The sequence below is a fragment of the Bufo gargarizans genome, chromosome 1 (assembly GCF_014858855.1).
Source record: "Bufo gargarizans isolate SCDJY-AF-19 chromosome 1, ASM1485885v1, whole genome shotgun sequence".
In the NCBI taxonomy this organism is placed as follows: Eukaryota; Metazoa; Chordata; class Amphibia; order Anura; family Bufonidae; genus Bufo; species Bufo gargarizans.
The window spans coordinates 598548215-598575741 of record NC_058080.1 but is presented as its reverse complement, the minus strand read 5'-3'; the positions used below and the strand labels follow the sequence as shown (position 1 = coordinate 598575741).

Below are 27527 nucleotides of genomic sequence, written 5' to 3'. Positions count from 1 at the left end.
TGAGACAACTCCTTTAACTATATTTCCAAAATCTATGATAATCTGGATTATGTTTAAACTTCATGATGTCATTTTTACATGAACTGCATAACGATACATAAAGAGAGGGAGAGAGGGGGAGAGTTCTATCAATTCTTTCAGAATGTAAACTTGTAAAGGTCCATAGTCCACTACAAAAGATTAATTGTGAATAACCAATTTAGCCGAGCTACATAATTTTCCATGACTGCAGCATTTCTTATTGGTCTGCTTTTTAGAAACTATGATGGAGCCCTGAAACTCCAAGGAAAACCCTTTGGTACTTTTCTCAGCAGATACAACAATAGGTCTATATGAAGCAGCCTGTGAATACTGCCTGTCCCTCCCGCCCCCTCCTCAACCCCACAGCCTCTCTGAATGGGATTGTGAAGAACAGTGACAACAGGCACTGAGCTCTGAGCAATGCACTGAGGTCTGGAGGCTGCTTCACAGTACACAGATCTTCACATCTTAGGACCAGCAGGAGCTTTCCCTCTCCAGAACTTTCATCGTGTGGCTTCATATTTCATCTTTTACTTATTTTTGTTCTTATGGTGAAGAGTTCATGAAAATTCAAAAAGTTCCAGGAGGATCTCAATGATCCAGAGAAGTTTGAGGACTTGCATCCCAGTCAGTAACTGAGGTAAGGACATTGAAGTATACTCTGCATGCTGGGATAAGCTTCATTCCCCACTTCTCTCACTTATGTGATAAATATGAATTTGTACTAACTTTTCACTTCCTATTGAGCTAATTTAATACCCTCGACCGGGGGCATCTAAATCAATCCACTATTAGGAGAAATGGGGCAAATTGAGTAGGCGTGTTTGTTGTACACTTTTATAATCACCAGTTTGATACACCTATTGTATTATATGAGATGGCAGAATGATCATTTGGCAAATCCATGGGTCAATGTGCTTGCCTGTAACTAATATATACCGTATATCACTTTTTTTTAAATGCAAAGCCAAACTTTTGCCCAAATAAATCCCTTGTGTATTTTGCTTATGAGTTCATGTTCACCATATGCAAAATCTAACTAGTGATGTTATAGGGGCAGCCTCGATTCCTGCTGACATATATCTTCTGCTAACATGATGCATTGATTGTTGTAAAAGTGATAAATGACACTACCGTCAGCGATCTGCTATAACTCTTATTACAGATCTATACTCTGGACAGTTTTGTTTAATTTAAACATCCCCCCACCCATCGCGCAAAGTATTTAGGGATTGCATCACACAACAACCCCATCGCTGACTGTAGTTAAACCACGAGGTTCACCAAAGAGGCCGTGTTTTTTTTTTCTCCAGCGTTGCAATTTCTATAATCTGATTTGTTTTTGTACATACATACGAAAATGCCAGAGTTAGTATATGTTTTGCAAACTTTTTGCACCTTGCTAGAAAGTTTTTATAAATGTAATTTCCTGAATACTTGATGCATTGATAGAACACAGTTTATGATAGGATACTGTCCATGTGAGATACTACACAAGGATACTGTCCATGTGAGATACTACACAAGGATACTGTCCATGTGAGATACTACACAAGGATACTGTCCATGTGAAATACTACACAAGGATGCTGTCCATGTGAGATACTACACAAGGATACTGTCCATGTGAGATACTACACAAGGATACTGCCCATGTGAGATACTACACAAGGATACTGTCCATGTGAGATACTACACAAGGATACTGTCCATGTGAGATACTACACAAGGATACTGTCCATGTGAGATACTACACAAGGATACTGTCCATGTGAGATACTACACAAGGATACTGTCCATGTGAGATACTACACAAGGATGCTGTCCATGTGAGATACTACACAAGGATGCTGTCCATGTGAGATACTACACAAGGATACTGCCCATGTGAGATACTACACAAGGATACTGTCCATGTGAGATACTACACAAGGATACTGTCCATGTAAGATACTACACAAGGATACTGTCCATGTGAGATACTACACAAGGATACTGTCCATGTGAGATACTACACAAGGATACTGTCCATGTGAGATACTACACAAGGATACTGTCCATGTGAGATACCACACAAGTATGCTGTCCATGTGAGATACTACACAAGGATACTGTCCATGTGAGATACCACACAAGTATGCTGTCCATGTGAGATACTACACAAGGATACTGTCCATGTGAGATACTACACAAGGATACTGTCCATGTGAGATACTACACAAGGATACTGTCCATGTCAGATATTATACAAGGATGCTGTCCATGTCAGATACTACACAAGGATACTGTCCATGTCAGATACTACACAAGGATACTGTCCATGTCAGATACTACACAAGGATACTGTCCATGTCAGATACTACACAAGGATACTGTCCATGTCAGATATTATACAAGGATGCTGTCCATGTCAGATACTACACAAGGATGCTGTCCATGTCAGATACTACACAAGGATACTGTCCATGTCAGATACTACACAAGGATACTGTCCATGTCAGATTCTACACAAGGATTTTGTCCATGTCAGATACTACACAAGGATACTGTCCATGTCAGATACTACACAAGGATACTTTCCATGCGAGATACTATACAAGGATACTGTCCATGTGAGATACTACACAGGGATACTATCCATGTGAGATGGAGCATCTTGACTTGTTTGTGTTGTCACCTGCTGGACGACAGCTGTAGATTCCGTCACCGGAGCACAACACTCCAGCCACAGCCCACTGCCTGCCCAGTAAGCTGTGGAAACAGTTTTTTTTTTTTGGCAAAAACATGATGTGTCTTGAGCAAGGCATGGAAAGTTAATTAGAAACACCCGCTGTGTGGAAGCAGGTGTAAAAGGCATTAGGCCTCGCTAGTTTTCTAATCAGAACAATAGTAGATGACTGGTAGGTACTAAATAAAAAATATGTATATTTTAGTACCCGAACTCAGTAAGGGTCAGTTATGGAAATACACTACTGCAAATCTGCGCAGCAAATCACAATACCCAGTTTAGGCTATGTTCACTGTAGCATTCTGAAATCTGGCAGGTTGTTCCAGCAGAGGAACAGCCTGCCGGAGTTCACCGGATTTGGCATTACTAGACACACAGGACACCGCTGGACCCCATTGACTACAATGGGATCAAACAGGGATCTGGCCGCTATCCAGCATAAATGCTGGCATTTCGCCACAACTTGACTGGATCCCCTTCACATCCCATAATAGTAAATGGTTATCTGGTAGTGAACGGCCGTATCCGGCTCTGCCGGTTATGGTGAAATCTGGTAGCCTGTTACTTTGCTGGATCAGGCAAATGGATTTCTGAATGCATATGTTAACCTACCCTGAACTATTTTATTTTTACCAAGGACTCTCCAAATTAGCAAAGGTGCTGTGAGAAAAAAAAAATCCTGCAGTCTCACAACTTGCTGCAGACCTTAAAGTGTTTGTCCAGGAATATCTAACGTTCAACTAATGCCTGCTGCCTGCCTCCACTATTGGCTGACTTCCACATGTCCATCTTCTGGTCCCCGGCTTGTTTATTTCCTCCTGGGCATGGGCATGGTCACTGTGGCCAACCACAGGTTTCAGCAGTGGTGTGTCTATTGTGGACACGTTACCGTTAAAGCCAGTCATAGTCTGCTGTAGAGCCGGTGACCATGTCCATGCTGGAGAGGAAGTAAACAAGCCCAAAGTCCATGGTCTTCTATCACTGTGGTTATTTCATTGGCACAGAACATAATTATGTAATGATGCTTGGTAATGAAATACTGTACCCACATACTGTATGATTACGTTACGCACGCCAGTGTCCTATTTAGAAAGTACAGTTTTAAGAAGCCAGCTGTAGACATGTTTAACCATTAAAGGGGTTTTCTGAGAGTACAATATTGATGACCTGTGCTCAGGATAGGTCATCAGTATCTGATTAGTTGGGGTCCTCCAGGCACCCCAACCGATCATCTTTTTAAACTCTTCCTAGGCTAGTGAGACTGCAAAGAATCCAAACAACATCCAGCTAAAAAAGTCAAGGGCCTTCACATTCACATTTCCATAATTCACCCAATATTTATGAGCAGTTTTAAATGATCAAATTGATCGTACCTTCTGGACACTATCCTATATGCCCTATTAGGTATATAGATGTCATAGAGAGTCCCCCTTCCCCTCTCAGAGTGGAGAGACAATAGAAGCATCCTAGTGTACTTAATGGAACCACCAATTACTTGACCACCTATGATATGAATGTAGGTCATGTAATATTGCATTTACCGCATGTAGCTTCCCATGGCATGAGCTACAGAAGCTGGTCCTATGATGATCCTGCTGCGTGGCTTAATTCTGTGAAGAGGCCAACTCAATAAATAACTTCCGATGGCATCCTTTTTGTTCTGGTTTATCCAGCTTTGAGGGAATATGCACCCATGGCAACTGCTGCAAAATGATGTTACTGCTGTATGCCAATCATTGATCTTATTTTCCATGGGGATCTGTTCATTTGATGGCTTCCATTTTAACTGCTGTAAGTAATTTGCAGTTGACAGGGAGCGGTGCTTTGTGGCTAAATTTGCTTACTCTGATGTCTGGGAACTGTCACAGAATGCCTTCTACTTTGTTTTTGGCATGTGTGTTTGGGGTTTGAAGAAAATCTCATTATATGGATATATATGGCTAGCATGTGTATGTTAATATAGAAATGTGATTTTTTTATTATGTGTTTATGTTTATAATGTGTTTATTTGATGTTTATGATGTGTATTATTGCTCGTCTGTAATACTGTATTATTTCATATAAATTCTGTTTAACACCAGTAGCAGATTACACTTCCATGTTGTCCTCTGGATTGAGTCTAGTTAGAAGTGCTTGGCTCTTCCCCATGCCAGTTGGTAGATGCTCTTCCCTGGAGGCACCACAATTTTAGCAAACAAGGAAATGGAGAAGCAGTGAGGATAAGTGGAGGACATGCTTTAGGTTATCCTGTTCCAAGACTGAGGGTTGTTTCAACATAAAGAAGAACTAGAAGGGGGCCCTTTCCTCTGTCTACGCCTACTGTATAGCTTAATTGGTTTTTCCAGAGTAAAAAGAGAATTGATCATGAGAATCTTGTATACAGTACGGTTTTCTTGTAATCGGATTATGCAGCTCTTAAAGGGGTTGTCCCGTTTGGACATTTATGGCATATCGATAGGATATAACTTAAAGGGTAACTGTCATATATTTTTTTTATTTGCTAGTTTATTACCTTATAATAACAGCTTTCATTTATGTCCTCTGTCCCTGTCCACTGCTCCCTTAAAAGACAGTTGCTATGGCTTTTCTGTCTCTGGCTAAGAAGATAGGAGAAGAGGGGCGGTCCTTCACACTGCATGGCTGCATTAGGCTTCATAGTGAGGAGGCGTGTCTCTCAGTAAGACAATCTGATTGGCTGGCAGGGAGCTGCTGGCTACAGCAAGTGTGTATGGGAAATGAGGGAAGACAGTTTTGGCCTCAGAGAACTGTCAGAGGAGCCATCTTGAGAAGGTCCTCATATTATAAATGTTTAAACAGTCATAACTAAGGGAAAAACTCAAGGAAAACAGTGGTATGTGAAGAAATTAAAGATTGCTTTGTGCATAATGCTCCTGCAGCAGTAACATATGCTAAAATAGATTTTTTGATAAAAACATGACAGTTACCCTTTTAATGTCCAGTAGGTGCACGTCCCACCTCTGGGACTCGCCCCTATATCAAGAACATGCACAGCTTTCTCTGTTTACCGCTATGGGACCTCCCATAGTTGTCAATGGAGGGATGGTCGCATGCTTGCTTGGCTATTTTTGGGAGTCCCATAGCAGTTAATTGAGAAAATGATGATCTTCTTTCTGGCAGCGTCCTTCACTTTGCAGTGAATTATGAGAAAGGTACTTTAAATAAGAACCAATCAACTTATATATTTTGTATCAGTGCTCGTTATTGACCCAGCATCGTCAAAATAAGAGGCGTCCTCTTAGGCAACAATATAACATACCTTTAAATGGGGTTTTCCAGGATTTTGATATTTGTGGTCTATCCCAAGCATATGCCATCAATATCATAAAAAACAGATGGACCTTAAAAGGGTACTCAAGTGGCTAGTTCATGGAATTGGAATATACTGTATAAGTAAGTTTAACACTCTTTGTGCTGGATCCACTCCTGCCTTTGCTCAAAAACTGCAAAAACACAGTGGCCCGTTTGTTGGATTTAGAACTGTGTCCACCTGATTCCTTCCACCTTTCGTGAATGGTGGAGCCGCACATACCACTCGGGGACAAAAAGATCCTCCTTTTCCATAAGGTGACTTGGCTACAAGCTCTAACAATTCGACTCCAAATTAAAAACCTGAATACTACAACTCATGTTGACCCACCACTTTTAGTATTAAAGGAAACCTGTCACCATGATTTTGCGCATAGAGCTGGGGACATGGGCTGCTAGATGGCTACTAGCACATCTGCAGTACCCAGGTCCCATAGCTCTCTGCGCTTTTATTGTGTTAAAAAAAGTTTTGAGTGATATGCAAATTACCTGATATGAGTTCTGTAGCCGGAGATGAGTCAAGCGGAAAGGAGCCCAGCACCGCCCTGTGTCCTCCGAATCTCCTCCTTGCTGGCTGACGTCACAGAGCTGGAGCGCCGAAATCTCGCCATGCGCAAGCTAGCGCATGCGCAGTGTCGGCATCATGTTCATTCTCTGTGCTGGCATCAGCACAGGGAACGAACTACGCATGCGCTAGCTCGCGCATCGCGAGATTTCGGCGCTCCAGCTCTGTGACGTCAGCCAGCAAGGAGGAGATTCGGAGGACGCGGGGTGGTGCTGGGCTCCTTTCCGCTTGACTCATCTCCGGCTACAGGACACATATCAGGTAATTTGCATATCACTCAAAACGCTTTTTTAACACAATAAAAGCGCAGAGAGCTATGGGACCTGGGTACTGCAGATGTTCTAGTGGCCATCTAGCAGCCCATGTCCCCAGCTCTATGCGCAAAATCATGGTGACAGGTTTCCTTTAACTCCAGACCGCCACAATCATAGCATCAACGGTTCATGTCATCCTCCTGTCCTATGTGATTTAATATTACTATATATTGGAGAAAAATAAGCTTAGGGGTCTTGGGGGGGGGTCTACTGTTCTTGTTGAACTGTGTTATGTGCAAGAAAACTTGTCAGAGTACATTTAGTGTAAAACAGACATCCTAGGAACTAGGATCTGGAATCCAAAGTCAGCTGAGCAATGTCTTCAAGCTAAACCAACCCTCTGACTGTAGTCTAAAAACTAGCTCATATAGTTTAGCCCAGGGATGCTCAACCTGTGGCCATCCAGCTGTTTCAAAACTACAACTCCTAGCATGCCCTAATAGCTGTAGGCATGCTGGGAATTGTAGTTTTGCAACAGCTGGAGGGCCGCGGGTTGGGCATCCCTGGTTAAGCCTATGCAAGCACAACTGAAATAGGCAAGTAAACACGGACTGGTGTGGCTACTTGAGGTCACTGTAGCGAGCACCAGCCTTCTGTAATGTGTTTTCTGCGGTGTCCTATAAAGTATTGGAGATGTGTGACAACCAACGAGCGCTGATCCCACATTTTCCATTACTGAAGGTTATGAAGGCATCAGTCAGCAGCAAAGGTCTTCGGTTTCTTTCATGAGAGCCCCCCTCTGCTTCATGTGCACAGCTGATTAGGAGATGCTATATGTACACGTAAATGTTACTCATAGTCTAAACCAGTATGTAGAGAAATCGCGCTCCACACAAAGCTAAAGAACCCTGCTTAGATTTTCTTGTGATTATGAAGACAGGATTAGATAGCCTCACCAGCATAGTATAAATAACAAACACACTTAATATATAGTACGCCATGAACATTAGAAACGGAACAGCAATTGTGCATGTATAATAATAGCTTTAGTATTCATTCATACATAAATGAGCACTTTTTATAGAGCCACTGAGGAAATAAATTGAACTCAATATAAACATTTGAATGGGCACAATGGTGTTGCTGATCATTGATCACGTAAATTAGTTTTTCAATATGAAATGTGATTTGATGAACATAATGATTTTTACCTAAACTACTCACATATAAATTGATGAGGATGTTATATAAGAGCCACTGGCATCAGAGAATCATATCACAGAACAGTGATCATTTATCATTCGTATAATGGTGAGAACGAATTATTATTCCAAGCTCAGAAGTGGAAACCTCAAGTAGTATGCGCCTGTCAGATCTCTTTCTCTTACTGGATCCATTTGGTCAATTGCAGAAATAGGGAAGAGCACAATGCAAGGAACACAGGTCAGTTGTTTAACATCTGTAGAGAATGAAAAAAACTTACAGAATCTTCTAAATTAAGTTGAAATGCAAGTTACATAGTAATGTACTGGATAAGATTACAAAAAAGACACAGTCCCATCAAGTCCAACCTATAATACTACCGTGTTGATCCAGAAGAAGGCCATAAACCCCTATGAAATGGATGCCAATTGGCCCAAATAAAAGAAAAATTCCTTCCCAATAAATCCCTGGATCAACCTGCACTCGCCCCAATATCCTTTTTGCCACCGTGTCACACCCGAGACCACATCCTCCATAGAGAAACCTGAACTTTCTGTACAGGAGAAATTGAATGTTTTCCTGAAAATCACTTTCAGATGTTGCCAGCTACTGACACAGAGAAATCGTAGGATAAGATTTACTTAGCATGTAATTGTAAAAGAATGTCATTTTTCAAAATAATGGAATTTCATAATTGGAGCGTCTATCATCCTTCCTCCATCCGGATCACTTTACCAGTAAATTAGTCTTGATTTCTATGAAAACGTGATTTAAAAGCAGCAGTAGTAAGAAGGTACAAGGAATCATCGTGGATGATAGGTAGGCGTCACCGAGGTTCCTGGCCTTAGTGGAGTAAGAGCCGTTTTTTATGTGTCAGCAGCAGTTGCTGTTTGACACCTTGGTACTTAGCATGGCTGTATAGCTGATCCTGGACGGCTCTTACTGGGAGTAGTCTAAGTGCTGGGTGGGTGACTACTTCCCACGTTCCAGGCCGGGTTTTGCCAGGCATAAAACCAGCCAGCACTGCCATGTGGAGAGGATTACCTCCGTCTGACAGTGGAGCTCAGGAGGTCTGTGTGCTGGGATCTGAGGCCTGTGCTGGGCTGGAGAGAGAAGACCCGTGTGTCAGGGGAACAGACCACCTAAAGCCTGTGTTTGAACTTTCTGAGGCAGAGCTGCCACCAAGGTGACTTTTGTTATGTTAACTTGCCTTTGGGTGTGAAGTAACACCAACACTGCAAAAGTGACGTTTGTTTTTGGCATCATGTGTGAATAAACACTGAAGTTTGAATTACGAACTTGTATTTTGCCTCTGTACTGCACCTGCTTATCCTAAATACCAGAGCGAATCCCGACACCGTGTATGGACATGATTTGAGGGACCTTAAAGTTGCTTTGTCAGAGGTCATTTTGAACAAAATCAACTTTTAAACATGAAGACTGCTAAATATACAAAGTCTTATGCCTCATCCACACATCAGTGTTCGGTCAGTGATTTCCATCAGTGATTTTGAGCCAAAACCTGATGCAGTTCTAAACGCAGCACAGGTGCAGATCTTCCCCTTATACCTTATGTCTGTGGAGGCTCCACTCCTGGTTTTGGCTCACAATCACTGATGGAAATCACTGACCAAAACACTGACTTTGTGAATGAGGCTTTAGGCCTCTTTCACACGAGCGTGTCCGGATAAGGTCCGGATTCGTCCCGGTGCATTGCGGCAAACCCACGCGAGTAGGTACCCAATTGCAGTCAGTTTTGACTGCGATTGCGTTCCGTTGTTCAGTTTTTATCGCGCGGGTGCAACGTGTTTTGCACGTGCGTGATAAAAAACCGACTGTGGTACCCAGACCCGAACTTCACAGAAGTTCAGGTTTGGGTTCAAGGTTGTGTAGATTGTATTATTTTACCTTTTAACATAGTTATAAGGGAAAATAATAGCATTCTGAATACAGAATGCATAGTAAATATTTTAACTCACCTTAATCCACTTGTTCGCGCAGCCGGCATCTCTTCTGTCTTAATCTGTGAGGAAAAGGACCTTTGATGACGTCACTACGCTCATCACATGGTCATTCACATGATCCATCACCATGGTGATGGATCATGTGATGAGCGTAGTGACGTCATCAAAGGTCCTTTTCCTCACAGAAGAGATACCGGCTGCGCAAACAAGTGGATTAAGGTGAGTTAAATTGTTATTTTTTTTTTTAACCCCTCCAGCACTATTTTACTATGCATTCTGTATTCAGAATGCTATTATTTTCCCTTATAACTATGTTATAAGAGAAAATAATAATGATCGGGTCTCCATCCCGATCGTCACCTAGCAACCGTGCGTGAAAATCGCACCGCATCCGCACTTGCTTGCGGATGCTTGCGGTTTTCACGCAACCCCATTAATTTCTATGGGGCCTGTGTTACGTGAAAAACGCACAAAGAGGAGCATGCTGCAATTTTCACGCAACGCACAAGTGATGCGTGAAAATCACTGCTCATGTGCACAGCCCCATAGAAATGAATGGGTCGGGATTCAGTGCTGGTGCAATGCGTTCACCTCACGCATTGCACCCGAGCGGAAAACTCGTCCGTGTGAAAGGGGCCTTACTGTTGCTGATGAGAAGAGGGCGAGAACAAATGATGTGCAGTGATTCCCATTTTGATTACATTTTGTAGAGACAAGACACACACTATTTAAGAGCTATGGATTTCTGGATTATGAGCTAAAAACATAAGCCCCCAAAGAGACTCATACCAGTAGCATGGCTTCATTCGTATGACCGAAGATAATGTGTCTTATAGCAAGAAAACATTAGGACCGCCATTCTGGTGTCTGTGTATTGCTATGCAGTGTCCCTCATCCTGAGGAAGAGCCTGGAAGGGTGCCAGATGCCAAAATTGCCATATCCAGTGTTGGATAAAGGCACTTGAAGCAGTCATAGCTGTCCGCAGTTCGCAGGCCAATTCTTATTCCCAAATATGCTCATATATGCTCCTATTACATATAAGGAACACTTGCAACATACAATTTGCTGACATTTCCAAATGTTTCCTGCACTTTGAAGTCTGAATGAATATGTGTTTGTATGAACCCTCTGGCGGTGGTGGTGCAGTGTAAGTACAACAGCAATGCCATCAAACTGATGATCCATGGGGTTGCCGGGAGTCAGACCTCCGCCGATCTGATATTGATGACTAGAGATGAGGGAAGTATTGAAAAATTCAATTCGTCTGCTTGGCCAAATTTTTCCCCAAAAATTTGGTTTGTAAAGAATTACATTGTCACGTAGCAAATTTCTTTGTAAGTATTGGGTGCAATGAAAGGGAACAGTGATTGCGCCGCTCCCCATCATTTTACCCCTCAGATGCCGCGTTCATAGCTGATCCCAGCATCTGACATTAATATTAAAGTGTAAAATAAAAAAATTAAATCATACATACCTCATCCATTTGATTTTGAAGAGCCGGCGTCACCATATGCATTGAAGATCTTGTGTAAAATCTCGTGCGGCCCATGATCACATGTCATCACTTCGGCGTCATCAGGGTGGGCGCGGTGATGTCATACGTCATTGCACATGGGATTTTGTGCGTGATCTTCAAGATGGCAGTGGCCAGGTCTTCGTCCTCAAACGGATGTGGCAAGTATGATTTATTTTTTACTTTTTACCGCCATTCAGGGAAAATCGATTTCGCTACCACGAAGTACAAGGACATTTTGATTTGCCTGAAATTCGTGGGCTTCGATTCGCTCAACACTATTGATGACCTATCCTAAGGATAGGTCATTGGTATCATTACAGCTCGCAATCTCTTTGAAGAAGCAGTGCCACAAAGCATAGCATTATCTTTTGGTCAGTGGGGTACATCATTCAAATAGGTGTGCAGATAATCTGCTTACAGTTGACTCTGTGCTGGCCCTCCGCTATTCCATGTGAGGGGCACTCTGACTTGCCGTAGCTTACAGAATCTTGTCTGTGGAGTGGAAGTCACTTTCTGTATGCATTCTATGAGACTCGGATGGAGCATACAGTAGATAAAATAACTTCCAGTCCACACATAGGACCATGTAAAATTTGGTGGGTCAGTGTTAATCTCTTGGTACAGCAGAGAACCTAAATGGAGCTCATAAGTGATGGATAAAGCCACCAATATTTATTTAATAGACTAGCAGAAGGACCCGGCTTTGCACGGGTATATTTTCTATGTTTGTGTGTGTCGTTAAGGGTGGGTTTACACTAGCGTTAGGGATTCCGTTATGGCTTTCCGTTATAACATGGTTATAACGGAAAATAACGGAATCCATAAGACGGAAGGACGGATCCGTTCTTCTGCCCATAGACTTGTATTATGACGGAATGCAAAACGGAAGCCTTTAAAAGGCTTAACTTTGACCTTCACAGCAGCCCGCCCCTTTAACAGTGAGTTTCACAGCACCCCACTCCCTTGACAGTGACCTCCTCAGAGGCCCGCCCCCTTAACAGTGACCTCCACAGCATTTGCCCCTTTAATAGTGGCCCCTTCCCCGTTTACAGTGACCTACACAGTGCCCGCCCCTTTAACAGTGACTTCACACAGCGACATGTGACATGCTGCGACTGCGACATGACAGATGGATTTTTCTGCCACTGTCGCATCGCAGCATGTCACATGTCGCAGTGCAACACCATAGACTATCATTATAAAAATTGTCACGCGACATTAGTGCGACATCAATATCATGTGACACATGTAGCAGTGTAGTTGTGCCCTATGTGTGGTGCGACTTATTGTCACGCGACACATGTCGTCATCTAGCCCTAGGCAAAAGCTGACCTACAGCAGTGAAGAAAAATGTCTGGGTTGTTATGGAAACCTGGAGTAAAACTGTGTGTATGTGGAGACTAAGGGCCTGCAAGCGTCTATTGGCTGATAAGGGACATGTGACCGTGTGTATGGCAGTTGGGATATAAAGAGAAAGACTTGCAGGCTTGTATTGGCTAATGCAGGTAATTTTTTGGGAATATCTCAGGAATGGTGCATCTTAGAGAGCTGAGACCCCCACAAGATTTCTTTCCAGGTAGCAAGGGGTGTGTATACCAAGTTTCGGTAAAATCGATGGTTGCGTTTTTGAGTGATCGCAGAACATACATACATGCATATATACGTCCTTCTTTATATATATTTATAGATTTTGGGGGGCTCCTGTTTGTATCCAGTACTTTACTGCAGAGGCATAACTTGAAGATCCTGGGCCCCAGTGCAAAATCTCCAAAAGTGACTCCCATCTGTACTTTGAATAATAATGATGTTTTCTTATGTGTTCTTTAGGTCCCTTATAGCTCCCGGGCCCTATAGCCAATGCTACCTCTGCCCCCCCCCCCCCCCCTATAGCCATGCCTTTGCCTTACTAACTGACCAAAGGATAGATATTTTTGTAGGATTGCTTCCTTAAGATCTCATACAGATGCTAAGGATATGTGTATGAAACCTATACAGAGGCACAAGAGTCCCTACAGTTTCATATCACGGTGCTGTAGATGCCTCCAGACACCACTGTATTCATCTCTAGAAACAGTGCATGTAAGGAAGAATATCTCTGTAATAAGGTAATGAGTTCATGAAAGATGAAAAGTATAGTAAGGCACAGAACATCCCTTACAGTTATGTGGTTGGAGTATTATGGGTCTGTAATACAGATGTGGAGTCCTTACATTGGAAAATCACTAATTTGTCATCAATGTTTACTTTTTATACATTTGACTAATGAAAAAAAAAATAGAAAATAAAGACTGTAGATATGTGTTTTTCCAGTACATGATAGTAACTATAGATCATTGAATGACCATGTTGAACACTCCTTGATTCCTAAAAGCCCTCAATGCAGCCAGGTCCGCTAACAAAAGATGTGCAATAGCATTTAAGTGACAGTCGGACAATAGAAACATCACTACTGGCTGACCGGTTACAGTGCCTATACAATGTGTTGTTGAACTCGGCTTGATGTTTCTAGAAGGTTTTCTGTGGTGTTGTAGTATATAGGTCAGTGTGGACACATGACCGGTGTAATTTGCTCGTCTTCTGTTTTATTGGGTATTAACGATTCTCCACTTCTTTTAAATCAAGTGTATATATATATATATATATATATATATATATAATGGAGATTTCCAGGATTTTATATCGATGCCCTATCTGTAACGGTCACATACACACACACACACACAGGGGGGAGGATAGTGACCACTGCGCTCCACCCTCGCCCCGGGCCCTGCTTACTTGCCTCACGAGTCCTAATGATAGGGGACAACTGGACAGCAGGACTTAGGATACGTGCGGGAAGGACAGACAAGACAAATAACGGATAGTGAACGGACCAGGTCAAAACCAAGAGGACAAAGCAATACAGAGGGATAAGCAAATAATAGTCAGGAGAAGCCGGGGTCAAAAATACCAGGAGAGTCGAGAAGTACCAAAGGAGTCCGCAAAGAATAGTCAGGTGAAAGCCGAGGTCAAAATACCAGGATGAATGCACAGTACAGGAGGAGCAGGCAAAGGATCGTCAGGGAAAAAATCTGGTAAGTATACAGGTATCCAACAAACGCCAGGAACCTAAAAATTAGCAGGCAACCTGTGGCCAGCAGGCTGCCTGTATTTATAAAGGGGAGTGAGAGTCATGTGACGTGGCAGACAGACAAGTCGAGCACCGAGTGATCAGCTCGGCGCTCAAGGCAGACCTAGGAGCAGGGAGCCTCCCAGCTAGCAAAGCCGCCCTGGGAATGAGGCCAAACACAGATCCTCGGTCCCGAAGCTAAGCAGCAGGTCTGCGGCTGATGGGAGACCGAGTGCGCCTTTGGCGCCCTGTGACACCATCCTCAGGGAAGCCTATCAATGTGATATTGGTGGTGGTCCCCTGCCAACTAGCTAATACCTGAAATAGGAACCAGAACTACACAGCCCCGTCCATTGTCTAGTGGATGGAGCAGGGTTGCTCTCATTCACTTGATGTAATAACCAGCTCCAGCCACTACAGAGGGCTATTGGGGTGTTGGATACTTGACGTTCTGATATTGACAGCCTATCCTAGGCATGGGGTATCAATATAAAAATAGCCAGAAAACACCTTTAACTGTTATGAATATGCTAATAGTACACATCTATAGGTGTACACAGTATTTTCTCTAGCTTGCTGAGCACTAGAAATTAGGTTTATGTAAATGCTACCCCAAAAAATTGCAAGTGTGTGCCAATTGCAGGTTGGCATAGGATCATGATTTCACGGTCATGCTTACTGTATTTCATGGCACGTGACTGCTTTCTGGCGTATTACACTGAATCTGTAAAGTACTGCTTGGTTAACAAACGTGTATTAACTGTTGTATGGGTAAGCTTATTTTGGCCTATATTAGTATAGGCCAGATTATATACTAGATTATTATATATCAACTAAGCACATAGGGGAACATTTATTAAGACCGGCGTTTTAGACTTAATAAAGCTCCATAGCTGACGTTGGATCCATGAAGAAGTGCAGGTCTCTCCATAACTTTGGCGCATCCAGCTCCAGTTCTAAATATAAGCCCGCTATCTAGCTGTCCTACATTTAGAAATTTTTCTACACCTAAAACAGGCGTAGAACATGATGAATGAGAGGGGCCTGCCGGCCAGTCCCCTTCCACGGCCGCAATTTTAGACCTGGCGTGAGTGGGGCGAAGTTGCATCTGTGCCTGAAATACGCCTAATTTAGGCATATTTCAGTATAGTAAACAACCCCCATAGTTTATATAGGTTGAGTCAAAAACCAACCACATCTTTGTAAGATAATTAAAAGGGTCGTCTCATGAAGACAATCTCTTTTTCTAGTGAAGCTGGTTTGGCAATTATGTGGTTGCTCCTTTGAAAATTATAAATGATAAGCTGTTATTATATGAGAAAGACATAGATGTTACTGCAGGGGAACTATAATATTAAATGCCAACTATTGAAATGAATAGCTGGTCATGTAATACACTGACAAGCTGGTGCTGGAGCAGAAGCCATGGTTAATTACTGACTCGTAGAGTTAGGTTCTTTGAGGGACTCCCTCTCTGACTTTCATATTCCCTATTAAAACACACAGATGGGAATTGTCTTAATTGTCCTCAGGATAGGACATCAATATCAAATCCGTGTGGGTCCGACTACGGCACTTCTGCCAAGCAGCTGTTTGAAGAGGCTGCAGTGGTCAGGTGAGCACTGTGGCCTCTTCTAGGCCAATGATGTCATCTTCATCAGTGATATGGCTCACACTATGTGCTGCTCAATCCAATTCAAGCAAATGGGCCTGGCCTACAATACAGAGCACAGCCTCTATACAATGTACGGTGTTGTGTTTGTTATGCTGTGAAGCGTTGTGTCCCTTTCAAAAAGATAATCATCAGGGGTACAGAGAGTCAGACCCTACCGTTCTGATACTGATGACCCATCCTGAAGATAGGTCTTTATTATTGGACTTCCAGAAAACCTCTTTAAGACAGGTAACCTTATATATTATGTTACTCTTTTATAATAAAAAATCTGCACTATTTAAAGATATCATCTCGTACATGGCAATCTCTTTCTAACTGAGCTAGAACTAGCTCTGTAACTTACAGTACATGGATCCAAAGATCTCCCCCTTTGGTGGCTTCAATTCTTCTGCTAGATTTATATATACATCTGCTGCAGCTCAGAAGGCGTGTCCTTTCTGCAGCAGCTCTCTCTCTATCACAGGTCAGGAGGCAGTTGAAGGAACTGAGCATGTGCGTCCACCTCATCGAGGTGGACAGAGAAATGAAAAAAAAAGAAACAGGTGGCATCATACATTTTATTAAATAACTCAGTGGCTATACAACATTTTTTATTACATGCAATTACTAAAGTATTCAGATCCAGATGCTGCAGAATATTTTTCATTGGACAGCCTCTTTATATAACTTCACATAGAAAAATAATGGTGGGACAGGATATTGACATTTGCATCACACTGTGTATATGGTATACATACATATGGCTAGGTATGTGATGGCCAGGGGTGCACCACCAATGAGGCCAGGTGAGGCGATCGACAGCACCAGGTACGGGCAAGAGGTGGGCAGCAGAAGGGCCATGGGTAATGTGCCAAAGAGGTTAGGTTAAGAAATTGGCATTGGGGAAGGGGGCGCCGTTTTAGTTTTCGCCTTAGGCAGCAGAAAGGCTAGGTGCACCCCTGATGCAGTTTTGTTTGGTTATTTGCTTATGGTTTACTTTTTTCTAGCATTTTTTTTTGTTAGATGTATTTTCGTCATGTAATCTTGTCTACTTTCCCACCATTCTCCATGCCTAAAATTCCCATAAAAGTCAAAAGAGTGAGCCAGCACTCCCTATATTACCTCTTGTGCAAGGACCCGGTCCAGTCCGTAACTAATCCAGGAAAACAACGAGAGATGTCCAGCGCTGAGATGAATAAAAGTCTTCAATCTTTATTTCATAAATCTAAAAGAATACACTTCTTCACATGGACGGCGGTAACGCCACCAACGAGTTTCGATTTAGCAGATCGGGTGTATCAATGGGGACAAAATACCCGCCTTCGCTGGCAAACCTGGTGATGGCCTTATGGATCATTTAAATAGAAATGACTACAATTTGAGGTTCACTCACCATCAAGATCCACACACTGTTTCCTTTTTGGATTTAACACTGTGTGGGATGGGGGAGGAATTAATTACTACATCAACTCACAGAAAGGCCACGGCAGGAAACACAATCTTACATGCTTCCAGCTCACACCCGAAACACACCATTAAAGCAATCCCCATAGGTGAATTGACACTCGCTAAGCGCAACTGCACTGATCCTGAACAATATGAGAAGGAGGCAGACATATTGTCTCAGCGGTTAAAAATTTGTGGCTATACAAATTAGTCCCTACGTTATGCCAGTTAGTCTCTAAAAAAAAACGTATCAGTCTTGTCAATAAAAATATCAACAAAAAGGCGAAGTCGGAAACAGCACGATATAAAAGTAAACCAATGCTTTTACTGCAGTATAGCAATCAGTTTAATCAAATTAAAGATATTGTTTACAAGTACTTGCCTATATTGGAAGACGATGCCAGGGTAAAGGGATACGACAGGGATGTGATGTCATATATAGGAGACTCCCATCGATAGGACAGATTTTATCACCAAGTTTATTCCAGTCCATAACAACACATAAGACTACTTGGCTACAAAGTATTGGCTTCTACAGATGTGGCTCACATCCTTGCCGCACGTGTGGTCATGTAGTATTAAGTAAACAGTTTTCGAATGCAGAGGATACTGTATTCTTTACAACCAGGAATTACATCAATTGTAATACTACGTATGTCATTTACATGATTCTGTATTCTCTTTGCAATATAAAATATATCGGCTGTATGTCACGAAAACTAAAAATCTGTATTTTAGAACATCTTAATGATATCTCTAATCCAAAAATAAATAGGAATATATCAAGTGTATCCCAAAAATTTTTACCGGTACATAAAGGCTCACTAATGGGGCTGAAAGTGATTGGTATGGAAAAAATAAACGTTTATGGGAGGCAATGTCAAAGACCTGTTGCATAACAGGGAGGCATATTGGATATTCCAATGTAATACAATAGCTCCAAACGGTTTAAATACCAAGCGTGAGCTAATGTATCACTACTAGTCCACTTAGCCTTTGCAAATATAATATTTATAACATTCGTGGTCATTTGTTATATCATATGACATACATTGTGTCGCTCAAGCACCCTCTCCCTGACATCTCATCCCTACCTAAGGATAGACAACCTAACGTCTGTAGTATACATAAGCATGGATTGTGCTGCGGCAGCGGTCCAGTGCCGCAGACCAATCCTCGAGCTTGGCGTCAGCAGTTTGAACACAATATTGGAATGTACGCTGTGAAAACGCATGGGGTATAGTTTAATCGCTATAGTTGAATTAACAAAATATCATGTAATGTAATATAGTGGCCTTTAGTGCATCTATGCGCCCGAGTAGGCTCTATCAGATTGAAAAGAATTGGGTTAGTTTTTGAATCTATGTCTGCTTATGTGATACCCCCTTGCATGAAGGGTTTTATTTCCCTTCTACATTGGGTTTATAGATTTATGGACTTGCTTAAAAATATTGAATTGGTTGTCAGATGTTTTGTTTTTACCTACAAGTATATGTGAGCAGCAAGGGTTAAATGCAAGGAATGGCTGATATTATAATCACCTGTTTGGCAATGGTAACTCCAAACTGGTTGGTGCAGCTATTACTTACCCAGGCATATAAGAGCACTATACTTGCATTCAACTCATACCATGATTAAGATCTGCTAGATCGAAACGCGTTACCGCTGTCCATGTGAAGAATTATATTCTTTTAGATTTATGACTTAAAGGGCTCCTGTCACCCCCCAAAACTAATTTTTCATTTTTGGGCATATTAAAATCCTTATTGGACGACTATTCCCTATATAGGCAACTTACCTTGTTCTGTGGCTTGGTTTAACTAAAAATTGAGCTTTTAAAATATGCAAATCACTTCACTACCAGCAAGTAGGGCATCTACTTGCTGGTAGCTGCCGCATCCTCCTTTCAAAAAAACGCCTCCTCCTCCTGCTGATTGACAGGGCCAGGGAGAGCTCTCCTCCTCCGGCTGGCCCTGTCAGCATTTCAAATCACCTCATTCGGCGCAGGCGCTCTGAGAGAAGGACGCTCGCTTCCTCAGCACTTCCTCAGTGCGCGTGCACCCATGACGTCTTCTCTTTCGGGTTCAGAGGTGACGTCATCGGCGCAGGCACACTGAGGGAGTGCTGAGGAAGCGAGCGTCCTTCTCTCAGAGCGCCTGCGCCAAATGAGGTGAAGGCGTGGGATTTGAATTGCAGACAGGGCCAGTCGGAGGAGGAGAGCACTCCCTGGCCCTGTCAATCAGCAGGAGGAGGGGGCGTTTTTTTTAAAGGAGGATGCGGCAGCTACCAGCAAGTAGACGCCCTACTTGCTGGTAGTGAAGTCATTTGCATATTTTAAAAGATCGATTTTTAGTGAAACCAAGCCACAGAACAAGGTAAGTGCCCTATATAGGGAATAGTCGTCCAATAAGGATTTTAATATGCCCAAAAATGAAAAATGAGTTTTGGGGGGTGACAGAAGCCCTTTAAAGATTAAAGACTTTTATTCATCTCAGCACTGGATATTCCTATAATTCCCATGCATTCCACCGGGGTCTGGTATCCACTTATATCAAGGACATAAAGTACCATGCATGAGCGCTGATGTATTACAGATGGAGCTGCATATCACCAAAGCTTGCTTGCGAAATGTGCAGAGTAACAATTTTAGCAGGACTGGAGTGTGATGAGAGCCACCATTCAGTTCTCTGTAAGAAAAAGGCTGCGCTTTCTCCATCATTTCTTATAAACAGCTTGTTCCTGAGCCGCGCCGCACTGTGTGGAAGGAGAACGCTCCCTCTGTATTCAGCTCATGATGCAAATAATTCCTGGGAGATCTCCGCGGGAGAGGAATGCTCATTAGGCCGATGAGTACAATTATTGCTGCAGTGGATTTTAATTATCCATATAATTGTAAAACTATAAACATTGTTATTTTTATTGGGAAAATAATCATACTTACAGCTTTTCCATGCTGTGTCAATGAGGCACTGACAAAAGCTTTGGCTAGTTAGAATGTATTTTCTCTTTGGAGCTAGGCGGACAACCTCTGTGGACGCAACACTGGCAGCCATAGTTGTGTGGTTGTTCCTGCTCCTGAGAGTGCTTCGTTCTCTTTACCAAAAAGAAAAACTGCCATATGCCAGACAATTACTTTAGGAAGGCCTCATGTACACAATCATATTCAGCCTCCACATCTGATCCGATATTTTTGAGGACAGCACACGGACTCATTCATTTTTAGAGGTTTGCAAAAAAAAAAGACAGCGGTTTATAGAACATGCAGTATTCTTGTCCGTGTTGCAGACGGTTATAGTCAAAATGCAGAGCACCCATGGTTTGTGGGCTGCAATACCGACATGGGCGTGTGCATGAGGCCTAAGAATGGTTGTGAAGTAAGGCCTCGTTCACACTTCAGTGTTTGGTCAGTGATTTCCATCAGAGATTTGTGAGCCAAAACCAGAAGTGGAGCCTCCACAGACATGAGGTAGAAGGGAAAGATCTGCTCCTGTTCTGTGTTTAGAGTTGTACCTGGTTTTGGCTCACAAATCACTGATGGGAATCACTGACTAAACACTGAAGTGTGAACGAGGCCTAAGGGAGTCTTGTGGAGCTTTGAGCAGAAGACTTGTAAGGTGTGGACATATTCCCCAGTGTGTCCACCACAACTACTAAGGAGTAACTCAACTTTTTTTAAACTTTCCTTTAAATCATAAATAGCCTAAAAATGTTTTTTGTAATGTACTTTATCAATCAGTAATACAGATTTCCTGCTCAAATAGACATCCAAAGTCCTGGGTGCCTATTGCGTCTTACAATCATTATTTTAGTACAGCGTTGGCCCGTCTGGAGTACGGATCTCACTGGGGGTCGCAGGGAATGCTGCACAGGCCAGATCACAGATCGCTGCTCCCCTCAGACTTAGGCTACATTTACACTAGTGGCAGGACGGATCCTACAGGCTGTTTACCCTGTCGGATCCGTCCTGCCGCTATTTAGCCGTGCTGCCGGACTACCGCTCCGTCCCCAATGACTATAATGGGTACAGGGGCGGGCCACCGCGCAGCACGGCAGTGCACGGCGAGAGGCCGCCGGACTAAAAAGTCGGACATGCAGTACTTTTAGTCCGGCGGCCTCTCGCCGTGCACTGCCGTGCTGCGCCGGAGCTCCGCCCCCCGTCCCCATTATAGTCAATGAGGACGGAGCGGCAGTCCGGCGGCATGGCGCAATAGCGGCAGGACAGATCGGACAGGGTGAACAGCCTGTCGGATCTGTCCTGCCGCTAGTGTAAAAGTAGCCTTAGCTAAATTCTGGCACAACACATGGGTACCCTGTATAAGTGTGCTATGCCAGGATTTAGCTGAATGGAGCGGGCTCCTGCCTAACCCTGCTCTACTACTTAGCTCAAGGCTCTCTATAGCATATCAGTACAGGAGTAGCAATGTGCTATAGAGGCCCCCTGTGAAATCCGTACACCAGTACAAGAATAATGATTTTAAGACACGATAGGCACTCAGGACTTTGGTTGCCTATTCGAGCAGGAAATCTGTATGACTGATTAATAATGTATATTACAAAATACATTTTTAGACTATTTTGAATATTTTAAAGCAAAGTTTTACGCTTTAAGCTTTGCAGCTATAATTTCAGCTGTGGACATGTGCACCAATTAAACTTGTACACTGTAGAGACATACATCTGTGTATACATCTATGGCACTGTGGAGCGGTGGGCATGAATGACTAAGGATGTATAAGACTACTGTCATCAGAAAACACGCTTCCGTCTAGATAATACAACCAGATGCATCCGTTATGAACAGATCCAGTTGTATTATCTTTAAAATAGTAATGAGAGAAAACGGATCCGTCCCATTGACTTGCATTATGGGCCATCCCGGATCCATTTTGTTTCACATACCTCTTGCTATGGGACCCAGGCGCTTCGAGTTGTTTATCTGTAATGTAAGATGGTGGAGCTGTATAACTGTGTTCACCCACGAAGCTCTGGGACTATGAAACCTTAGACCTGTCCAGGATCTGTGGACCAGGGTACCTCTAGACCTGTGGGACTGTACAGCATACCTTTTCTCATGGAGCATTACCTAAAAGTAAGTCTCCATACACCAGCTGGGTCTCTACAATGGGAACAAGTTCCAGAACCTCTCTTAACCTCGAACCCAAAAGAGAATGTTTTGTTTGTAAACAGTAAGAAGTTTGTTTCTTCACTTTGTAAAGGCAGCATGGCCATAAAGTCATTAGTTCTTACCTAAGTTATTAGAGTTATTATCTCTATGACTTTTCTTGAATGGTCAGTTTATGGGCCCCAAATCCATTTAAATGAAAACTAAGCAAATATAGCATTAAACAAAGCAAAAACTCTTTACTATCACAAGAACAATGTAAACAATGAAAATCAGATATCATATAGTACATTGGGCGAACATTGACTTATCGGATAGCTACCATGTAACAAGCTTAGAACCAGCCCTGTACCTCACATGGATCTAGAGATCTCCCCATTCATTGCTCCAACTGCTCTGCTAGATTTATTTCAAGGCGGCAACTCAAGGGGTTTGTCCTTTCTGCTGCAGCTGGTGCCAGTTGAAGGATGGAACTGAACATGTGCTTCCATCTCAGTGACCTGGACGTAGAATTTTAAAAGAAGAGCAAACAGCAGGTGGCACTATACAGATACAATTCAGTGAATAACTCAGGGGCTATACTACATTTTTAATTACATGCAATTACAAAAGTATTTAGACCTAGGTGCTGGTTTGCAAAATGTAAAATATTTTTCATGGGACAATCCCTTTAAGCAGATTGTAAAATGTATCTGAGCTGAGGTTTTACATGGGATTGTAGGTAACCTCAGCGGTAGACAAACCGCATGTGCAAGTGGTAAGGGGTGCCCACTGCCACCTTAAAAGCAGCTTCTACTATCTAATAAGTTTCATGGCTCATAGTAAATTGTGGATTATTAGAGAGACATACAGTAAGAGGGTTATTTATGATGAGCTATTGGGGAGTGGGTATGTCTGACAGTGGAACAACTGACTACCTACCACAATTAGTGTTGAGCGAAGCGCGCTTTGGGTTCGAGATCCGAAGTCGCTTTGTTCAAAACTTAATTTGAAGGCTGTACGGAGAACCGAGCCGATGTGAAATTTCTTAAGAACTTCGGGCTTTGATTATACAACTTTAAAACCATTTTAAATCAGCAATCCGTAGTCTGCTTTGTTACCGACTGGTATCTCGGTACCGAAGCCGACTTTGGATTGCTGTTTTAAAATGGTTTTAAAGTTGTATAATCAAAGCCCGAAGTTCTGACCTATAGACTTAGCGAATTTCACCTCGGCGCAGCCCATACATTTAAATGCTGTACGGAAATGGATCTCCTTACAGCACGTGCTTCGCTCAACACTAATCACAATGCACAAGGCTATCTACAAAATGTCAAATTGCAGATCCCGCTATGCTACAGCTATATATTTGATCATTATAACTACTAGAAATTGATGGCTGCGGTGAAACCTATTACAACAAGCAGCAAGTAATGAGTCCTGGTCCACAATAGCCCTTTGCTACTGGTTTAATCCATAGCACATGCAGTTGACCTATGAACACAGAAAGTTTGTTGTACGTGGAAGTAACAGTTGCTGCGGTGCAGAAGGGGCAGCTGTTGTGCAGCTTGTTAGGAAATAAAGGGAAATCTGATCGTTTAATCTTTTCTGTTTTTCTCAGACATAGTTTGTAAATGGCAACTGTTCCAGTCTGCTGTGTTCTACGTATTAAGTAGATATTCGGACTTTCAAGCAAACACTTCAGTGTGTGACTAATACAACCCTTCTACTGACAGAGAACAAATGTGGCACAGCTTAATATGAGCCGGGCAGTGCCAAGTGTATGTGGGCCTTCCCAAAACACAGTGGAAGCATTTTACTTCTTTGGATGGAGCAGAACTGGAGGGGAGGCTGATAGGCATGTGTGGTGGGCACCTGGGGGGAGCAAAAAGTCAGTTCAGATACAGGAACTGAACAACGAAGTGAATCATTGTTTTGGATTCTGGGGTCTGGGATTTGAATTTGCCCAGGGCCACAATAACATGGAGTATGCATGGTCTCCCTGAGTTTACGTTGGTTTTCTAAGGATACTGTGGTTTTCTGCCAGTAATCGACTGATTGGCCGACCATTAAATGGTTCTTAGCTTAGGGACATTACATAATAAGTGCCGCTGGTGACAAGAACTAATTTATTTTACAGTGGTGTGAAATATGATGGCACTCTGGTAAAGGGACTTTCTGGGACTACAGTACTCATGGCCTTGACTCAGTGGGGGTCCAACTCCAGGTACCACTGCTAATCAGGTCACTGAAGGGGCCACTGCGGTCCAGTCATCGCAGTGTCCTCCTCATTGTTTACAAGGCACAGCGCCATACTATTAGTAGTGGTTGTGTCTGGTACTGCAGCTCAACCAGCAGATGAGCAGGGGTGCGTGATTCAGATCCCTACCAATCTGATATCCCATGGGCAGACTATCCATATTATAGCTCTGGGAAAACTCTTTAATAATGCATACAGCTAGTAACAATAATTAATATTGTGCTAGGGTTTACAACTGCAGCATTTAATTAAGAATTCAATTGAGAATGTAAAACGCAGCCAGATAATAATAATAATAATAATAATAAAAAAGAACAGATTTAATGAGTGCTAATATAATGAGCCAGTCTCTATATAAGTAATGGTTAATAATAATAATAAAGAACAGATATAATGAGCCAGTCTCTGATATAAGTAATGGTTATGTATTTCACCATTACACATGCCTGCATTTTCCCATTCACCATCTCTATGGGCACCCCGCGAGATCTTCACCTACAGCAAACTGTAGTACTTCACTACTACTAGTGAGATGCCTTCAGATACTGCCCAATTCATACATGCATGTCTAATGTGTAGACACTGGGTTAAACTATACTGCCTTTTCTAGAACTTTAATTAATATTCACTATAGTATTCATGTATTACTACTAACAGGCAGGTGAATGCTATACTATTAATGTGTGCCGCCATGCATCAGCCTGGATGATGAGTGCCATCTACATGGCTTCCAGCGCTCTGACATTCTGTATGTAGCAGCCATACGGAAAGAAGAGTTTAAGTGACTGCATCTATGCTGGAGGACATTATTCATATCTTTATGGGCACTTCCAATACATACAGCTACATTTTGACCCACAAAAGGGGCCTTGTCCAGTATGTTTGACTAAATCCCTTGTGCAGATTGAATGGATACTGTACGTTTTGAAAGCGCCAATAAAGATGAGTTACGTTCTTCTGTATGGAAGCTGTCATTTACACCCCCCTTCCATACTGGATATCTGGAGTGGGATTTCTGTACATCTGACTGTGCGTCTGCCATGGACTTTCAAGTTCTAGCAAAGTGAATGCCTATTGCTCTGTACTGGAATCAATGACACTTCAAATAAATAAATAAATAAATAGTAATAATACTGTGGTACCTCTAAAAGGATCGGGCAGTTCAAATCCAATATGTCTGACTTTGATCCTTTTTTTCATGACATTAGCTGGAACTGCAACTGCAAGTGACAGCTGATTGGTGGGGGTGGCAGGTGACCCCTACCGATCAGATATTGATGACATGGATATCTGTAACCAGGAAAATCCCTTTAAGCTCCTAGAATACCCCTTCAAAGATGTACTAGATGGATGCTAACACTGTACAGTGTACCCGATGAAGCAGCCGAATCAAATTTTAATACTTCGCTCATCGCTACTGAAAACATCTGGTTTGGCGCCGCCTGCAGCCAATCAGTGGTCACAGCGGTGACTGGATCCTCTTGCTTTATTTGACCGTTTGCTGAAGCATCACAGGCCAGGAGGAGAAGAACCAGGGAGCCAGTGCTGGGAAGCAGGTAAGTAAGCTTTCCTTAAGGGTCCATTCACACATCCGTATGTGTTTTGCGGATCCACGGATCCGCAAAGCATGGACACCGGCAATGTGCGTTCCGCATCGCCGGCACTAAATAGAAAATGCCTAATCTTGTCCACAATTGCGGACAAGAATAGGACATGTTCTATTTTTTTCGGGAACGGAATTGCGGACCCAGAAATGCGGAGCTGCATTTCCGGATCCGGGCAGCACATCATGCGGCCCCATAGAAATGAATGGTTCTGCAATTCCATTCCACAGAATTGTGGACGTGTGAATGGAGCCTTATATGTCCTGATAAGTGGGGAGGGGGTTGCCAAACCCTAAACTACTAGAGCTTTCAACAGACATCCAGCACAGTTTATTAGAGTGGAGGCTTGATGTCTACTTCTGCTTCTCCAGCCACTCATCACATTAAGTGGAAGCTATCAACCACTGGAAATGTTTTATGGCCAGAAGCAAAGCCATTACCTATATCATCTCTGAAGAGATTTGAGCACACTACACTATATACATAGATAGTTTGATGTGGTTGGACAGACCTTCTGTCAGTGAATGGGAGGATGCCCCAGAAACAGACTGATTCATAAGAAGCCACAGAAGATAGACATGGGTGATATTTTCATGTCTTGAATGGAGAATCATTGTGTGGACTCCTTTGTCGTATGGCCTGTACTGTAGGAAGATGCAGTTGAGCCAGAGAGAATGCGCTTCTGATTTGAAGAGGCTTTGGAGGCATTAGCTGTGATCTGTCATTCTTCAAAGACACCTGCAGCCTTTGAATTGCCTGGTTTTGCATTGGTTT

At 42.7% G+C, this 27527-nt stretch overlaps 1 protein-coding gene across 1 annotated transcript in view; it reads left to right on the top strand.

Moving 5' to 3' along the window:
* The first annotated feature begins 442 nt into the window (after positions 1-442).
* The window catches only part of MEGF10 (multiple EGF like domains 10), a 115684-nt gene continuing 88599 nt past the window's right edge, over positions 443-27527 (top strand). The window contains exon 1 of the mRNA XM_044291028.1: positions 443-661. The gene's annotated coding sequence lies outside the window, so the exon portion shown is untranslated. The remainder of the gene's footprint in view (positions 662-27527) is intronic.